Below are 18,833 nucleotides of genomic sequence, written 5' to 3' on the forward strand. Positions count from 1 at the left end.
TTGAAATGTTTATTCTCGGAAATCGGGACTCTAAAAAAAAACCTAATAGAGTAAAATTTGTGACTCTTCCTCCATATAAGAACAAAATTTAGAAACATTCATCATACCTAATTCAAAATATTTCACATTTCTTCCAAACAATACCCTTTTTTTCTGTATATTATCAAGCATTTCTTATCTATAAAATCGTCCATCCAATTAGGTTGTTTTTTCTTTTTAAGGACATTAATAGCACCCATTTCCTATAAAAGTCAATCGAATTTTAATGATGATACAAATTAAATCTCAACATCTCATTTTAGAGCCCGCTATAACTCTTCGGCATTTTGCGCTCCGGTTAAGAGATCCCCCAAAAGACCACACACAAAGCAAATACAAAAAAAATTGAAAATAAAAAAAAAATCTCAAACGCAACATAAGAATATTATGACTTATTACCTGAAGATTCCTTTTAAATAAAAAAAAAAGATCGAAGCTACAAACTACACAACAAGTTAAAACAAACAAACCTCTTCAGTATATACCGCATTTTATAGGGTATGCTTTTTCTCAACCTTAATCAATATATCTGAAGCAAAAAATCTAAAACCGAAATGATCTCTTGTGTAAAGAAGGCTCCAATCCAAACTTATATTAAAAGGGCACGATTTACTATGGAACAGAAGAACCAAAATACTGAAATAAAATTAAAAACATATAGGTACATATGCATAAGAAATTCAAAAATAATGCATTAACTTTAGAACCCTTCGATTTAAAGTTTAAAACATTAATTATACAAAAGGGTTTTGAGTTTTTAATTTTATATTTTTGTATAAATTTTCTTAGCCTGAGTAAAGATAATTACATTTGTTATTGAATATTTTTGGCTTGCGTTAAGGTCTATAGTTTCAAGTTTCAAAAATATTTACGATAAACTGCAGTTTCTGCGGTACCAAAAAAAATTATATAACAAAAATATAATCTCTTTGAATAATATTTTGTTTAAGTTTGGTCTACTGTACGATATGTGGTAGAAAGTCACGAAAACCTACCAAGAGTAATCTTATGGTAACATAAATATCATTAGGGGTATTCACGTAAACGCGGAAAACCCGTAGAAACCGTAGAAACTGTAGATTTTCTATCGGTAGAAAAGAGCTGTCAAAATTTGTATGGGAAAAATATTCCGCAAATCATATAATTTTATCTCACAAATTTGAAGCAGAAACCGTAGAAAAAAAATCAGATAAACTTTGGGTGTGTTCAATCACCTATCGGATAGGCTATCTGGGATCCCCGTATCTGGAATATCTTTTTGAACGCGATTTATGTCTTATTATTCTAGATTATTCAGATTACCACAAATATTTGAGCAAATTACATTTTTTTTTATTGTTGCATAGTATTTGGAAAATTAGCTTGACATATTTTTTTTAATTAAACAAGTTCAATTTGACGTTTCACAAACAGTTGTTTGTTTCCCTTGTTTACACAATTATTTTCTGCTGGGGTGTTCATTTAAACCTTTTGCGGAATTTTCTATTTTTTGCAAAGTAGAAAATTATCTCGTTACGTGAATACCCTTATTATGTTGTTTTACAAGATATTATGATGCCAAACAAACCATCATAAAAAATACAAACATGAAAAAAAAAATACACGCAACACCGACCCCAGGTTGTCTGCGATGGAGAGTGAACAAAATTTTAAAAGTGGTTTAAGCAATTCTATGGATTTATTTGTAGTTAAAGGAAGTTTTTGCAGGGTTTACACTTTTATTTATAAAATACTTGTAATTTATTGATACTTTATTCTTTGGATACGAGATTTTAAATTTGTACAAGCTCACTCTAGAAATAAAGGCTAAACGAAAATTTTAAAAGTGGTTTAAGCAATTCTATGGATTTATTTGTAGTTAAAGGAAGTTTTTACAGGGTTTACACTTTTATTTATAAAATACTTGTAATTTATTGATACTTTATTCTTTAGATACGAGATTTTAAATTTGTACAAGCTCACTCTAGAAATAAAGGCTAAACGAATTTCAGACCATTCTCTCAAAACAAGGGTTAGGTACGTTTTCGTGATGTTTGGTATAAACCATGATAACTGCCAAAATGTTTTTTTCATTTAAGGCACTTGGTGCCGTTTGATCAAACGAAACTTAAGGATTTGTATTCTACATAAAACCTTTTGTGACAGTTTACGCAGAGGAAAAAGTAGGGAATAAGGGTTTATGTTCTGCATAAATATTTAAGTTTCGTTTCAGCAAATAGCCCATAAATGTTTATTAAATAAAACGCTTAAAAATATTTTTTTACTAAATAGCCCATTTTCTGGAATGATACATAAATATTTAAGTATGACATAAACCAATGTGTTCCATATATCCATTTGCACGAAATTCAAACTATGCCCTAAATCTTTCTAAGTTGAACATAATTTAGGCCTTAGGGGAAGAAATAGTAGAACATAAGTAGTTTATGTTCTAGTTAAGCACTTTTATTTGATCAAAAAAGCATGAATATAGCTTGAAAAATTGATGTACATAGGTAAGCAAAAAGGACATCTATGTATTATTAATTTCAAAAAATCATAAAATGAGTAATTTTTTTTTCGAGAACCTTGTATTATTGCACCTACATATGTCATTAAAAACAAAAGTTTTTTCGGTTTTTGATCAACAAGTGAAAGAAATTATATCTTTTAATTTAAATAATAGTCGTAGCTCTAAGGAAACCACGGTTATATTTTTGTTTTAACTAGCGGCATCTTGTAATTTAACTGATCGCTTGAATGGAAAATAAGATAATTTTTTTGTAGATGATTATTAAAATCTATAGGTATGTTTAAAGTGAGGAAATTATTCTTTTTGATGAAGCTTGTGGAATAGCTATTAGCAAAAAGAATGCAAACTGTGAAGAGGTCATAGTCATACATAACTATTTTAGCAGTTGAAACTTACGATTTATTATTATTTGGTTCAGGCAAAACCTCGATCGGCATCAAAAAACAATTTACAACCTAATGCCTCATTCACAATATTGCGAGACGACGAGACGAGAGCGTTGCGAGAGTCTCGTTGACGATTTTAAAAATTTTCAAACAATGAATTTGTATGAAACAATACACAATGTTGCGATTGTCGTTACGTCAAATTCAAAAATTTTGAAAAAAGACCCATGAGACGACGATTTTCCTAAGTAGCTTATATAAAAAAAAGTTTTCATAATTTGAAAAGTCTCAATATTTTAAAGGATATGGTTATTGCCTTTTAATCTTACCTACCTAGGTTCGAATCCAGAAGTAAATTAAGATGTTTTCTTTTTTTACATTACTAGGATATAATGGGTAAAAGTTTAAATAATTTAAACAATCGTTTAGCCTATGTACCAAGGATATTGCCTCAAAATCAGAAAGAACATTTGAAATGTATTTTTTTTAAACCTTCCTTCGACTGCCGAATTATGTACCTAGTAGATATAAGTTGTTTTAAAGCAAAGTTACCTCATTTATTTCAGTTTCGTTGTCTGTCAAAGCTTATTATTAGTCGGTTGAAAAAGCTGAAGATATTTATTAGTCAGTTGAAAAAAAAACATAAATATAAATAACTTATAATAAATATTAAATAAAATAGCGCTAAAAAAATGAATAAAATAACACCTACCCAGGTCGAAAAACTTATTGAACTTGTGAAATCGCAAAAAATATTGTTTGACAAGGGAAATAAGTTTTATAAGTACACCCATATGAAGGAAAGTATATGGAAGGATATAGCTACAGTTATTGGAATTGAAGGCAAGTTAATTTTCGATTTTGCATTTTACCTTTTATTTAATGATAAAATATTTTGTTTTAGAAACTGACTGCAAAAATGCCTGGAGATCGTTGAGGGATCAGTTTGTAAAGGCAACTCGGGAACAGAAAGGAACTTCCGGACAGGAAGCTGGTGAAAGAAAAGTTTATAAGTACTACGAACACCTATTGTTTTTAAAAGATACGGTGCAGTCCAGAAAGTAGGTCATAATGAAGTCATTTTCTTGATACATTTTTTGATTAAATAAATAGGCGGACTTCGAATTGCGACACACTTTTGGAAGAAGCAGATGCAGTTTTGCTTGAAAATGACATTGAAAACTTAGATGAAGTTTTGGGAAACCCAACAAACCAAGTCATTGATTCGCCGGATTTTCTAACAATGGAAGGACCTTCTGCTGGGCCTAAGGTTTCCAAAAAAGCTAAAACAAATGCTTCCGACGAAGAAGCATTTAAGGATTTTTTGGATGGAATACTAACGGAAATTAAAACCACTGAAGAATATGCGTTTCGCCATTCTCCTGGAAGAACTTCATTATTTACTACTCGGTCGGCGTAGTTATTTGGGCAATAGCTGGGGCATTTTGACAGCATAAGGAGATTGTGTAGCAAGACTGTAGCTTTTACAATAACGTCCACGTTTGATGGTATGGCATGAATGTCGTTTCGAAGAATTCTCCACCTTGAGCTCAAAATCCCAAAAGTATTTTCTATCGTAACTCGAGCGTGGGATATACGTTTATTGAAATTTTGTTCATCAATGCCACATTTTCCTATAAAGTACTCATTAAATAATGAAGTTTCATGAGTTTTCTTAACTTACCAGGGAAAGGTCGCATTAAATTTTTTTTCAAAGGAAAAGCATTATCTCCAACTAAGAAAAAAGGAAACTTTTCATTCGTCTGTGGCAAGATTGCAGATTCAGGAATTTTTAATTTGTTATTTAGGAAAAGTTTTCCAAAAGAGCTTTCGAAAAAAACTCCTCCATCACTTTGGCTACCGTATGCCCCGATATCAACCATGATAAAACAATATTGAGCATCACAGACAGCCAATAACACAATGCTATGCCTTCCTTTATAATTATAGAACTGTGATCCACCGTTTGGAGGACACTCAATGTTAATGTGTTTCCCGTCGATCGCTCCTATGCAATTTGGCAGTCTCCAGCGGTTCTCAAATTCATTGGCTATGTTCAGCCATTCACTTTCATTAGGAGGTGAAAGATATATAGGGCTGAGTTCATCCCAAAGAACTTTGCACGTTTCAAACACAATTTTCCCAAATGTGCTCAGTCCTATTTTAAATGTGAAACAGTACACTTGTCGTGAGCCACCGTTAGCAAGGAATCTAACAAAGGTATAGTATTTTAAGTTAAAATTAAGATAAGATACACAAATTCAATCTATTTGTGGCTTACAATAAGGTTAAGAACAAACGACATTCAGCGGATATTGGTTTCCGATAAGTTTTTTTTTCAGGAATGCTCCTATCAGTTCGAAAACCATATCAAACTTTTGTGGGCTCATTCGAACTGCTTTGAAAAACATTTCTGGGTCCATCCTTTTAATTTTTTCAAAAGAAGTTTCGAAAGAACCAATTTGGTTTCTCCGTTGAAAACTTGGTCTCACCCACCATCTTCTTTTTCTTGATTTTGTTCTTTTTTTCGTTAATTTATAGGCTGCAATTCCCACAATTGTTAACATTAAAATTTTCTTTAATTTGAGTTTTCTCATATTTGCAATAAATTAATTCAATTTAAATAAACAACCGAAAAACTTTTTGTCAACAATAAACTTTTCTCGTTGCGCGTTGCGTTGTTTTTTCAAAAATTTTGAAAAATAACGCACGAGACTACGATTTTTTGTAAATTGAAAATATTATTATGTTTCCTCAACAGGTTATATGTATAATAGTTCTTCTAAAACAAATGGTCGAATCAGCCTAGGTGACAAGGTCATTGCCTCGAAATCTTAATAGTCTGGGTTCGTATCTAGGTTAAAATTATAATTTTTGTTTTATTATTTTTTTTTATTTGTAGAAGAATTAAAAATCGCAGCATTGTGAATTGCCTTGCGATTTTTTCTTAAAGGAAAAACGTTGTGAAAATCGCAACGCTTTCGTCTCGTCCTCTCGCAATATTGTGAATGAGGCATAAGAATAAAATATTCTGATTTTAATTCAACTGAGAGAATAAACGAAAACTACTTTGATTTAGTTCTATTTTTCGGAATGATTACGAGTTGTAGATTGGCAAGAGTTTTAATTTTTATGCTTTTTTTAACTACTTGTTTCAACTTTGATTTAAAGATGTTTAATAATGCAATTTTTGTTAACATTGAATATACATTGGCCATATAAAATTTAAAATTGCAAAGTTAAGAAAAAGTTAAAAGAAAAAAAAATAAATAAAAACTAAAAAAGTGTAATTAAAACTCATTTCATTTGAGAAAAATGTGCGTAAAAGTGAAATGTTTAAGAAAAATTAAAAAAAAACTCTATAAATAAAATCAAGTACAGTTATGAATTTCGTTTGTAGAGCTGCATACTGAAAATCATAACGAAGTTTTTCATTTATGATTACGTTTTGCTCTTTTTGTATGAGAATTTTCATTAGCAGCAGCATACTAAGCTTAACAATTAAAAATAATTAAGCTTAAGAATATAAGCATTTCCAATTAAATTGGGGTGCGTTTTAATTTTTAAGCGCCGAGGAACTAGTTTTTAATTTAAATTTCTTATATTTTAATATTTTAAAACATTAAATTTCTTATATTTTGAATTTTTAATACATTAAATTTTAATGTTTTTTGTATTCAAAATAAGGTTTTTGATACAAAAATATTTGAAGTCAATAAAACAAACTATTTAAAAACTGTGTAATAAAATCGCTATGCCTATTAAAAACAATTTTATTTCATATGTAAAAAGTGTTTAAAAATATGACAGAATTTTTAGCCCTGTGAAATTTTATAAAAAAATGAGAAAAAATTGTAGAACAAAATTATAAGAAATCATAAAAAGTCAATAAAAATAATAATTATAATTTTTTTGTCATTGACCTTCAAGGATTTTTTTATTTTCGGCATTACGGGTTGATTTAAAAAATTATACCTAAATGTGAGAACACTTTTTTTTATCGAAGTTTGTTCCTTCATAATTCATATATTTTATGGTTTTTTTTAAATCAAATAAAAAATAATATAATCAACATAAAAGAACATAATTACCTTAACACCTAAACATGAAATATAGTTTCAATTTTGAATGTTAAAGTCAATTACGGTAAACATCCTTAATAAAACGAACAAGGTAATAAAACATCAATTGTCACAAGAATTCAAACCCATAACATAAACAAAAGATGGCCCCTTAAAAAGTCATTTTCGAGTAAATAAAAAATAAAATAAACTGAAATGTTTACCCTTTTCTATTTTCACAGAAATATTAAAAAACTACCTTCTTTTTTCTTAGAACTCTTATTAATTTAAAAATGCGCATCATTCACCACAATAACACAACAAAATATTAATTAGAATTGATGTGTTTTTAGTGATATTAGAAAGTTTATATGCACCTTTGAATGTGTTTTGTATCTAAATAAAAAAATGTGTGTTGGAGTTAATTCAATAAAATTAAAATTGTATAACTATACTAAGTTAATATGACAGTTTGAACTGCCAACAACTAATGTGATTTGAATTAACATAACATTCAAACACTTCTGTTTCCAATAAATTGCATTTGTAAACTTCCCCCTGTTCTCAACTCGACCTTGCATTCTTTGTCATTTACTCAATGGGGAGGCAATCCCACTTTAAATTGTTTACATTCTTCATGTATAACTACAATAATTTCCTCGCGCAAATCAAAGTGTCATTCAATCAGAGATTCACCTATCACCTATAGCTAGATATTATGAATATAAAAAAAATGAATAAATTTAATACACAATCCTATATCTATCTGCATCATCAAATGAAATGAAATGAAACCTCCATCAAAATGATGCTGATGACGACAATGAGTTTTTTTAGAAAATAAAGAGTGCGATGTATTATTATTTATTTATAAGTTTTATTAATAAGAATATTTTTCAACTATTTAGGAGCTTAAACATCTGAAGATAAAAAGTTCAAGACGCAATAAAAAAAAAATAAAACTTTTTCACCAACATTGATTCATGTATTTTGAACATTTAAATTTTTGAATCAAAAGGACAGCAAGTCCATATTTTTTTCTGGCAGATCCAAGCTTTAAAAAATCGCAGTAATTTCTTTAGTAATTACCTATACTAACGATCCGTGTGAATTGGATATATGTATATGTATTTATAAAACATTGAAACTGATTGATAAAACAGTGTTATAATACTTTTTCGCACATTTTTAATTTTTTTTCATAGCAAGACATGACAAATCAACTTGTATCTTAAATGCTTTTATGGGTTAATCTTTCTTAATTTTCTCCTTTCTGAGAGCATTTAATGACCTAGGTTTTCTGTTAACAATATTTTATCGTAATATCAATATCTGAGTTTCCACGTCATTTAATTCAAATTTTTTTTAAGGTAGGTAAACTTCTTTCTCTTGTGTTTCCCTTTACATAACCAAGTTTTTCATTCAAAGTAAAACAATGAAACAATTTTTAACTTTTGAGCCAATTGTTCAATAGTCAAATAAACCTCAATTAGAGCTTATTCCTAGGAATAAAAGTTTTTGAAGTGAAAACTTCTTTAATATCGTAGTGATTTGAAACAAGATGAAACGAAAACGCGACACGACTTCAACTTGTTTCAATTAATTTCATATTAAAAATTCTGAGATAACGGTACAAAGATGTTCTTTTTCTACACACGTCATATCTTTTGATCTAGTGCACATACAAATTTGATTTAACTTTAATACGCATGCTGATAACATTACCTTTTATTTGATATATCACACATATCAATACGTGCCCTACAAGTTACACAATTTTAAATTGAAAAATACCTCAAACACCTGTGGAGATCTGTTGCCGATGACCTGCCACCAGTGTAGGAAGTACCGTTATCTCAGTTTGAAATATCGACATGGTTGGATTTAAAAAAATCTTACTTTTTTTGTAGGCATGGTAGAAATATGATTGATACCTCATATAAAAAGTGAAATAAGCTTTCAGATGATATCAAATTTATCATAGGTTGTCATTTAAAAAAAGAGATTTAATGGGAGAAAAAAGATTGATTTTTGTACTTTTTTGATGAAAAAATTGATTGGTTTCAAAAAATTCTAGCTTTTTTAGTAGATGTTGTATACACATGGTCGATATAAATATTTTGATGTGAAACAATAAGCTTTTGGCTGATATAAAATTTATTATAGGTGGGTGGATTTAAAGGTGGTAGAATAAAAAAAGGTAGACTTTTTCGATTTTTTTTTTGCAAGAAAAATGATTTTTTAAGGTTTCACTTCTACCACGTGTGAATTGCACACATGATTTTTTTTTTTTATTTGGAATTCATTCAGAAAATTTAATAATGGTGAGATAAATGCATTTATTTTTTATATTTGCATCTATTCTGCTGATAGTCTAACTGACGATTGAAAAATCAGGGCTTAAAACTACACTTAGGAGCAAAACAATGGAATCAAACTTTTGCGTTTTTTTAAAACGTTAATTGGCCAGGATGTAATTGACATACATGAATGTTAATTGCACCATTAAAAAGCTTGAAACAAAGGCTTTAAATCAATACTAGGAACTTTAAAACCCGTTCACTTTATAAGGATCCAATCAACATAAATGAAGCATGTAAGCAAAAAAAGACTGAAACTGAAACAGAGAGTATCTGGAAAATTTAACATTAAAAAAAAATTAAGTGCAATTTATTGACAGATAGCTATGATACTATCGTATGCATTTTGAAGTTTTTACCAACAATTAAAAGTAAAAAATTCAAGCTTTTAAATGAGACCATAAAACTTGAAGAAACATTATTTTATCCATTGCAATTTTTGTTTTAAATAAAAATTATCTTTTTTGATTCCGTTTTTTTGCTCTTAAGTGTACATCAACAGATCCAGTTTTCTTTAAGAAAAATAAACTAGTTTCAATCAAAAACTACTGCTCTAATATTTGAGTAAGGAATTGGTAAGTCTAAAAACTGTTATTCAAAATTTTGCTTTCCTAATTCTCTAATTAACCTGCACACTATTTTACATTATCATAAGAATTTTTCTTTGTTAGGGTAAAAAGAAAACCATGTTGTTTTTACCTGGAAATATTTTAATAAAAAACAAAACTGGGAGTCACTGGGAATCGATCCTATAATTGTTGGGTCACTAAAGGCGAGTGCTTTACCATCAGTCTCAGTCTATGTCATTGTTGGAAATAAGTATGGTTAACTGCAGCTAAAGCTGAAGTCTGATGATACAATTTTTAAATTTTTATTTTTAGTCGGTTTATTTGGATGAAAATTCATATTAAAATGAAATGAAGTTCACCTTAAATTTAACAGAATTTAAGCGGATTTTATTTATTTCAAGCGGAAATCTTATTATTTTAAGGGGGTCGGATTTAAAGTGGGCATCGTCTTATTTTAAGGTGCCCGTTTTTTCTCCGTGTTCAAAATATAATTTCCAGTATTTTTTTTTTTTTTTTTTTTTTTTTTTACTGAATTTTACTAATACAAATGTAAAAAGCAACTGGTTTTTGTACATATGAAATAATCATTCTGATTTTCAACAGAAGTGTTTTTGGCCCAGTTCCATATTATTCCGCCTCATAATCTTTTTGAATGTTTAATTGTTTTTTATTTTGAAACTTATTTGAGAATCAAATTTTGAGTCCGTCCGAAACCCTGCTTATATGTATATTTTTTGTGAATTGTGATGCTATTGCACAGCCCTGTTACCCTGTTATAATTCTCAAAAACTTGAAATTGTTTCAAACTGGGCCTGACTGTTTTATTTGTAAAAAAAAAAAAAAAAAAACAATCAAGTGGATGCGCTATAAAAATAGCAAACTGATAAAATTTAAAAAAAAAAATCACTCAATTCCTTAGTGGGTTCGAAAAATCGGTTTATAATATTTTATTCGTTATCATTGTTTTTTTAGTTAAAAATTCACCAGTTTATGATTACAATTTATAAAATATTTCTATTTGTTAGAAAAAACAAATAATATTCTCTATAACTTAAGGAATAACACAGCGCCACAACTCATCTCTGGAATCTCAATGAACTTTTTTTTTCATAGTTGTTAACAAATGTATGTACGTATATTAAATTAATATACACCAAACTAATCGTTGTTAATCGGCCTCGTTTGTGATATGCCGCACAAACGTGTATAGAATTTTTCAAATTAATAAAATTGCAAAGCTTATTGCCACTTATCATATCGGAGACAATATGTCTAGCGCAGGCAGCAATCATTTGCTTTCCCTGAACTTCAATTCAACTTTATAATAAGTTATATAGGTATTTTAAATATGGGTTTTTCTTACAAGTTTAGAATTAGTAATTATTTGTTTTTTTCTAACTGCATTCCTTTGAAAAATATTTTATAATGTGTTGAAATGAAAAACTACAAATAAAACCTTATTTGGACAATGAGCTAAGATCAAAGTAATTAGCAAGTTGAGATTTAATAGACGAAATGGCGGGAATTTCATAAGTTGTTTTCATCAATGTATTACAATTTGTATTTAAAAGTTAAATAAACAATTTTATTTGTTTTAGGGCCAATTTTTCAATAGTCAGATAAACCTCAGTTAGAGCTTATTTCTAGGAATAAAAGTTTTTTTTATATTGACATTTGGCAGTTTTTATTCTTCTGATAGTCTAACTGACGATTGAAAAATCAGGGCTTAGTAAAATAAAATAAAATAAAATAAAATAAAATAAAATAAAATAAAATAAAATAAAATAAAATAAAATAAAATAAAATAAAATAAAATAAAATAAAATAAAATAAAATAAAATAAAATAAAATAAAATAAAATAAAATAAAATAAAATAAAATAAAATAAAATAAAATAAACAATTACACAATTATTTTGATTTAAATATTTATTTTAAGTTTTAATTTTAATTTAAATTTTACAACTTTTTATTTTATTTGTACGACGACGCGTTTCGGAGCTGCTACTCCATCCTCAAGTCAAATACTTTTTTTTTTCGTAGTATGGGACCTGAGGATGGAGTAGCAGCTCCGAAACGCGTCGTCGTACAAATAAAATTAAAAAGTTGTAAAATTTAAATTCAAACTTAAAATATATTTTTAAATCAAAATAATTGTTTAGAGACAAAAACCAAAATCATGCATTAAATAAACAAATTATTATTTTTTTTTGCGAAATTTGTATTGCACAAAAAATAGAAAAAAAATAATCGATTTTATTAAAAAAATAATCATAATAAACAAAGAACTTCTAAAAAGGATATTATTTTATTTATTGATTTTAAATGTGCCCAAGAAGTGGGAATAAATTTCTTTAACGATGTCAGTTATGTTGTTATATTTTTGTTTATGACTTGCCAATTAGGCCATTCGGTTGAAGTAATTTACTCTGATTGTCTGGAAACAAAACACCAATTTTCGCAGAAAAAAATTAATGAGTCGAAGAGAAATGAGCATACATCCGGTGTCCCGGTGGTCTTCCTAATTGATGTTTAAATGATGAGTTCTTCATTTGTAAATGTAAATAAAGGACATAAGAATAATAAATGGCAATTTTATGAATGAATCCAAATGATCTTAAGATTTTAAGGTTAACCTTACTTCGTTTATTGCTAATTAGGTTCTTCTTTTATGTAAAAGACTTATTTTTTTGTCCTACTTGAGTTCAAGGTAGAAACTGTTAAAAAAATATTTTCAATAAGAAAGATATGTTTACAAAATATAGAATAACAATTTTATAATTACTAATTTTGGCATTTTTCTACAGTACACCGTTGAAAATTTTGTCGTAATTAAGACTACATTTGAAATTAGACATTTTTCGATACAAGAAAAAAAAGTTTTTACTATTTAATTTTACTACACTGTTTTTAAATAATTTTTTCAATTATTAAATATTTTTGTGTTAAAAACCTTATTTATAATTTAAAAAAAATGTAATCAAAAGTATTAAAATATTATGCAATTTAAATTAAAAACGAATTCCTATGCACCTCAACTATAAAGTTATCTTGGTAAGAATTGGAATTGAATACTCGTCTTCTTTTTTTATACCAGAATGCATTAAATTTAAACAAAAATGTAATAATTCACTTTCAGTAATATTTTGTTTGTTTTGTTTTGTTTTTTTAATACAAAAATATTAAATTTTAATCAATCTTGTATTGGATTTGGAAATTTAATACATTCAAAGTACCTATTAAATTTTAAAAAAAATTTGGCGGTGTCCTAAACAAAAAATCTTGGATTTAACGACAAGATTTTTAACATAGATTTTATTTTCTGAAAAAATATACAAATTCAAAAAATAATTTTTTTTTTGTTAGATTTTTTTTTTTCAAAATGTAAATTGTTAAAGAACTATGACTTAAGCTCTGCCCAAAACTGATCTCTTCATAGTACCAGGAGTAGAAATTGTTAATTAATTAAATTGCTTGTAGGTATAGCAGAATTTTTCATTTTTTTCTCTTTTTTTTTTTTGAAAAATGTTGGAGCCGTTTTTAAAAAGAAATTTTTAATCCGCACATTGAACAAAATTTTAAGACAATTTACTAATTCGTTTTGAACAAATTGATTTTTCAAAAAAAATGTCAATACTTTTAAAAATCCAAAAAATCTGGCAGCGTTTAAAAAAATAACTGCGGCGTTATATGTTTTTTTTTTCGTTAAAACTTAAAAACACGAGTTTTCTAAATAATGTGAGTAAGGACTGATGCTCTGTTATTTCCCCTAAGACTGAGTACCTAACTTAATGTTGGCGATGCGGCAAATAAAACTCAAGATATCAGCTTTTTTAAACAACCATATCAACTCAAAAATATGACCTTATTTGCAGCACACGTATTTTTTTAATCGAAATAATTAGAGCTATTTTTTTTTTCATTCTGGTTACATTGCAAGTAGGTACCGTTATTTTTGATTCTAAAGAACAATTAAATTTCTATCTAGGGAAGCACCAAAAACTCTTTATACTATAGGTACTAAGGTGAAATGTATCGAAATATGGCAAAATTCATATTTTTACGAACTTTTTTTTTATTGTTATATGTAGACTATTTGGTAAATTATTATTTTTACCAAATTTGAAGTATAATTGGAATTGACACAATCAGTGAATGCTATGAATTCGTTAAAGATTTGATAGCCAAGAGGAATTTGACTATTTATCATTCTCCTTGCCGCACATTGGTACATTTGGTGCTTTATGGCGTCAAAAACATTTATACGGCCATTTCTTAACGAAAAGTCATGAAATTTAGGACACTGAAGCATATTAGTATGAGAAATACGAAAAATCTTCCAAATTTTATTTTTTCAAAATGGCGGACAGAATAAGCGTTCATAGAATTTTTTTCAAAACTGAATATTAGCTAGAAATTTAGCTAAATCGATATTCGCAGAAAGATTTATGTAGAACTGTTCATATTCAATGAAAAAATAATGTTAAAAAATGTACCAAAGTATTAAAAATAACACTTTTATACCCTTTTAATGCTATTTCTTGAATATTTTGTTCAAGTTAGCACATTTTTTACATTTTTCGTATTTTATTTATTTTATTTTATTTTATTTATGTTTTTATGAAATTAAATAGGAAAGATGTCAAAAAATGTGCTAACTCACTTCCTCATAAAATGTCCCACTTATTTAGAAAAAAGTTTAAAACTTAAAGCTATATGTAAGGCCACTGTATACCACCCAGACAAAGTGACGACCGACGCATTGTGATGGTAGACTTGGTTTAAAATTATTTTTGGTGTTTTTGGTCTTCATCATGATTCATCAATTCTTCAACTAAAAAATGTTTTAAAATTAAATGTAACTTTGAACAAGTTTACAATTAACTTGATGTCAAGTTCTTCAAATCTTAAGTTTTATTTTCGAAAAAAACAATACACTGTCTCTGTAATAAGAACTAACAAAGTGTAGCAAAGGTGGAACTGAAAAAAAAAAACTCTTATCATGCCATTCATAAAGTAAGATTGTAGTCTTCTTCCTTTTGTACTTATCTCTTAATTTACAGGCGCAACTCATCATTTTGAAGATCTGAAATCGTTGATAGCCTCACTCTACTAATTATTATTCGTTTGTATGTTTTTTGTTTCCATTTTGTAACAAAAAAAGGTTTTTCAACTTTTGTTATTCCTTAATGGATCTTGCTCATAAGGAAATAGTTCTTTTCACAGCACACAAACACTCCCGATGCGCCGAGAAGCGAGTCGCTCTGGCTTGTTAATTATTTCAAAATTCCACAATTTCGGGATGAGGTTTTCGTTTTTTTTTTTCGATTTTATGACCAATTTTCCAAATGGGAACATTCTTATGGGCCATCATGATGGGCATTGAGCAGCCAAGCTTATATAGCTGTTGTTAATGGTATTGGTTGGTATTTTGATCATCTTGTTATCCGTTCCGATGTCCGAAAAACGAATATATATGTACAAGTAGGTATGTAACTATGGGATGTAGGTAAAACGATGTGGATGACAATTTAATTTTGATGCATTATGTGAGTTCATTCTGACGGTTATTGTAGGTAGAGGTCGGTTTGGAGTGTAGTTAAAGATGGATGGAAGAAGGTAGGTAGGAAGGTAGGGACCTGTGGTTCTTTGTTATTTTTGTTACTTTGCCAAACCACACACAAAGTTCCCAGCAGGGGCGTGTTCCTGATGTCTCATGTTACGCATCTCTATGAACGGCTTCATTGAAATGTTTTTACTAATTGGTTTTAAATTGGCTGTGTTGATGGGCAAAAGGATAAGGAAAGAAGATTAAGAAGGAGAAATACCAAGAATCACTCAGGACGGTTAACAAAATATGTAAATTAATTATACCCCTAATCCGTTGAAAGTTATTATTTTATTGATAAATGAAGTTGTTTGGTAGTTTTTTTTTTTTTTTTTTTTGTTTTGTTTTTTTTATTCAGAATATTAATGGATATTTTCGTTTTTTTTTTTAAAGAAAAAAAAAGTTAATATTTGCTGTGAGGCGTGTGAAAATGTCTTCATCGATGACCGAGAATATTACACATAACATACAAAGTTGCAGCTATTTTGGTAACCAAGCTTCTTTAATTTTTATCAGATTCAAGATGAGACTAGTTTTTGATTCGAGTTGCTTTTTTGCTTGAAACAGTTATGTATGTATGTGCGTACATATATAGAAGGTAAAAATACCTTCCTAGATATCGTCACCGTAAAGCAAAATTGTTCTAAGTCACAAAAAGCAAATTTTACAGGGGACGATTTTTAAGTTTCAAATTGGTTTAAAGCGACAATTTTCTGCTCGTTTGCCATTCAAGTTATGTTTTTTATAAAGTTTGTTCCTTTCTCTTAAAAATATACTACAAGTTTACCTCATTAGTAGGTGCATAGTATTTTTAAATATTTTTTAAAACTAAAAACCCAAAATTGGACATAGAACAATTCCTACACAAGTACGTTTTTTCCATAAATAAAAAGTGGACTTAGAACAAAAAATGATGGGACTTAGAACAATTAAGAATACTCGGGCTCATTTTCAAAAGGCTACTTTCCTGTTTTTATATTATTATTTTATATTATCTGCGGAATGAAATTTTTTTGACTAAAACGGTTTTCAAATTCGGAAAGAGCACCCATCAAATTAGTAAAACTGCATCATTAATTCATTTTCGGTAAAAAGTGGATTTAGAACAATTTTGCTTTACGCCGACGATATGTGATTGAAATAACATTTTAATCAAATTATTAAGAATAATCAAGTCAATTTAGGAAAAAAGTTACGACAAGCTTTTGGCTGCAGGGTTTCCAACAAGTTTCTTTTAGCATTTTAAGATAGCAACTTGGCGTGCCAAACTGGAAGCTGATAGCTAAGGATAGAGCTCGCTGTAGAAGCTTGTTGATTTAGGTCAAATTCACAATGGATTGTAGCCGCCTTATTGCGCTGGTTATTTTAGAATATAAAATAGAAATAGTTTAGGTAAGAGTTATAGCTTTTTAAAAGTGGTTGAACGTAGCCCTAAGTTTTTTTGGGACTTTCGTCCCAGTTGAATGGGATATGGGACATTCATAAACCATGGGACATATGTCCCAAATTTATTTTTATCACAGTTAGACATAAATATCAAATTTTTTTTAGAGGGAGTGTTAAGGTAAAATTAAAACAATTTAAAACTGATTTTATTTTATGCAAACAAAATATGTATGGTGGGCTCATCCTTCAAACCGTTTCTCTAAAAAGAACCTTTAACCTAGCCTCTTAAAACTTCTTAATAACATATTTGTATACTCCACTTAGAAGGCCCTGGTGTTAATTGAAAACGTTCTCAAAACGTTACACCACAAAAATTACATCAACAAATTCGAAATAATCTAAAGCTGTTACATAAACAACGTTATTGTAAAAAAATATTAGTTTTTCGTTTTTTTTTTTTATGTGTAAGACGGTACATTTACTTTTTTTTTTAAATTTGACTATTTTGAGTAAATGAATTTTTTAATTTTAATTTTCCGTTTCAAGTAAATGAAGCAACAAACAAAAGAAACACGAACCACCTAAAGATTTTTTTCGGGGGTACTACCTCTTGTGAGGAATTGACAAAGCCTTCAATACATTGTCACGAAAAAGTTTATCTCATTCTTAGCCGTGCGGACTCGGCGGTAAATTTTGTTTCGCTTCCATTATTTAAAATAAATTACACGCACTCAAGAACGGTTGAATGTTGTGAGTCGTTAGTTGTTAGAAAACAAATTTCTTAGCCAACAAAAATGTATTTACAAAAATGGTACGTATACACCACAGTGACTGTTTAAATTTAAATTTTGAAAATTCATATAAAATGGGTTACTGTTGTTATGCACCGCTGCTGGGCACCAAGTATTTGTCAATAATTTTGATAAAATTAAATAAGTTTTTTTGAGAGAAATTCAGAATTTTAAAGTTTATATTGACTTTTTTTTGTCGTCTATTCATTCCAAGAATGAAGATATTCAACGGCTCTTCTTTCACTGTAGTGTTCAGCTGATCAAGCTTGCTTTTATGTATATTCCGGTCCCGAATGCATCAATTCAGTATTTGACATGCATGTTCTACTGAATTTAAACCTGAAAATCCACGGAATCAGTTTGTATTGGAAAATTTCATACAAATCGTCACTACGATCGGATTTTGTGATTGTTTTTTTCGGGAATCGTAGAAAATTTTCGATACGAATGGAATTCGTGATAAGGCTGTTTACAGTAGCCGGGCTTTATTGGTACTCAGTATTTTACTGGGTTAACATTTTTTGCTTTATATTTATTTTTAATAATCCATTAATTTTGATGGTTAAATAATGTATAGGTTTAGAAAAAAAATTCTCTGTAAACCAACAAATAAAAAACTTTTATTTATCTTTAACAATCATTTGTTGTTGTTTACCGAGCAAAATTTTACTGAACTAAGTACTGAGTTAAAAAAAAAACCACAGCTAGTATTAGTAATAGATTACAAAAAACAGTTTTTATAAAATTGATAAAATTCACAAAAAGGATTCATTTCGTTTACAAGGTAACTAACGACGATATCTATTTATCTATAGTCCAAGCACGATCGTTTTCTTGATGACAACCGAGTTACAGAAAGCAAAACCATCATCGAAAAAATATATTTTGTCGATGAGCGAGTTACGGAATGACCCTCATCAAATTATTAAAATATAAAGTCAGTGTTTAGTATAAACATGATAACTGCATTTAAAAAAATCAATAAAAGATTACTTCTTTGATACCTTTTCTTATATTTTTACTATTTTTAACAATGGAAATTGAACGGAAGCCTGGAGGTGACTGTACTAACTTAGTAAAAAGCATTAAATAAAAAGAAATTTAACAATATTTCAATTCAAT

This window comes from Episyrphus balteatus, chromosome 1, assembly GCF_945859705.1.
Source record: "Episyrphus balteatus chromosome 1, idEpiBalt1.1, whole genome shotgun sequence".
Classification (NCBI taxonomy): Eukaryota; Metazoa; Arthropoda; class Insecta; order Diptera; family Syrphidae; genus Episyrphus; species Episyrphus balteatus.